This window comes from Limanda limanda, chromosome 17, assembly GCF_963576545.1.
Source record: "Limanda limanda chromosome 17, fLimLim1.1, whole genome shotgun sequence".
NCBI lineage: Eukaryota > Metazoa > Chordata > Actinopteri > Pleuronectiformes > Pleuronectidae > Limanda > Limanda limanda.
This window is the reverse complement of record NC_083652.1, coordinates 8,934,993-8,937,161: the sequence shown is the minus strand read 5'-3', so window position 1 is coordinate 8,937,161 and position 2,169 is coordinate 8,934,993.

Genomic DNA, 2,169 nt, shown 5'->3' with positions numbered 1-2,169 from the left:
TATTGTAGGACGTATCAACCCCGGTGGCCCCCCCCCACCGCCCACCCCCCCCTCCCTCTCCGCCCCTTCCTTCCCCTTACCTCTTGTCCCGGCGCCCAGTGTAAAATATCGCATGACTAATGAGCGGAGCAGGTTGGAATCCTGGGGAAGATGTCCTTGGAAGACGAATGCATTTTCAGCAGAATAATTAACTTAATTAACAAATTCACATGCATATTCATCAGCCTATTAATGTCGGCTCCGCGCTGCTTGATGAGCAATGCAATAATAACCGTTTCATTTGCATATTTGCGTTCACACTCACACCCCTTCTCCAAATAATTACAAAAAAAGACAGTATAAGGAAACTTAGAAGACGAGCGAGTGACTCGGCCTCACGCTCCACCTTTCTCTCCCCCTCTGATGGAAGTGAACATCTTTTGGTTTGTGGACAAAACGAGACGTCTGAGGAGGCCATCTTGAACACTCATCAACATTGTTTTACCATTTTCTAACAACTTATCGATTAATCAAGATAATTAATCGACAGATTTATCGACCATGAAAACAATCATTGGATCGTTTTCCATCTTTGTCCGTTGAGCTCAGTTGAACTTAAACAAGACTGGAGATGTGTGTGTGACACTCTCTCTCTCTCTCTCTCTCCTGCACCTCCAGCCTCCTTCCAGAAATCACTTCCTCTCCGTTTCTCCTTCCTGTTTGCCTCTCTCTCTTGCTCTCTCTCTCTCTCCTCGTGTTATTTATTCATCCCTATCAGACTCGTCTTTAATTTATTTATTTCTTGCTTTTGAAGTCGGGCTTGCCTGCCTGTCAGTGTGTGTGTGTGTTTTGCTGGGGAACTTGTATCCGTGCGGCTGCTTGTGTGAGCACTCGCTGACAGTTGTGTTGTTATTATGGCGGCTCTGAAACTGAAGGAGCAGCTAGCAGGGACTGAAAATAAACAAATACACGTGAAATGTTCTAGTCCTTTTTACTTCCTTGATTTCTGTTTAGGGCTCATAGTTTGCCTTTCCCTTTCACACCGGATTTGTATTCTGAGTAGAGGGGGTGCTGCCTCTGTGTCTCTCAGCTACTGTCACTGATGAAATGTGTGTGTGTGTGTGTGTGAGACTGTGGGAGTGAGTGTGTGTTTCCTGGGAGGCTGCGAGCATCTCAGTCTTTCATCACTGTGTGTGTATTTGTGTTTATCTCTTTGAATTCCACTTGTACTCTGTCACTGATGTCCCTTGTATATGTTTGTGAGCTCCCTTCCAATATTTCAGATGACAGTGACGTGAAAGAGGAACGCGTGTGTGTCTGTGTGTGTTGCATTTCAACCGGATGAGGGGCGACTGTGTGGGTGTCTTTCATTGCTTATTTGGGGCTGGGGTAGGAGGGGAGGGAGGGGGGGGGGCACTGGTGCATTTGTGAGACCAAGAATGTGTGTGTGTGTGTGTGTGTGTGTGTGTGCGTGCGCCGCCAGCTTGTGTTCAGACAGCAGCAGTTTGAGGAGCGAGAATTAAAAGTAGGGAGAGATGCCAAGTGAGTCCCTGGAGACAGATACAGGGGACAGAGAGAGAGAAGAAAGAGGAAATAAAAAGGATTTTACACACATGCACACACACATACACACATTCACACAAAGAAACCGAGCCCATAGTGGTTGTCCGATAAAAAGCAAACACACACATTTAAAGAGGATTTTCATTGAGGTTCGATGTAGTAAAATGATAGTGTCTGTTTTCTCGTCACTTCTGATATCTCATTAAGTTCGTCTCCATCATGATAACATAATGTGTTTCCTGATTTCATAAACCTAATCTTAATCCTCCAACAGGTTTGCTAAGAAGTAAAGACAGACCGAAACATCCTCAAGGTCTAAAACTCAGATGAACTCACACACACACATTGAGTTTGATCTCTCACCTTATTCCTCTGACTCCCTGTCCACTTTCTCACCGGCTCCATCTCCCTCGCTCTCTCTCTCTCTCTCCCTCTCTCTCTCTCCCAGCCTGGTGAGGTGACACCCTGTGTGCTATAGTGTGACACTGAGCTGTCACCTCCCACTCCCTGCATCACACCTCTGCCCCCTGCTGGGCCAACCCCATCACGGCACCCAGACACCCCGGACACCCATCCGGCCTCTCCTCCTCCTCCTCCTCTTCTTCCTCCTCCTCCTCTTTCACTGGC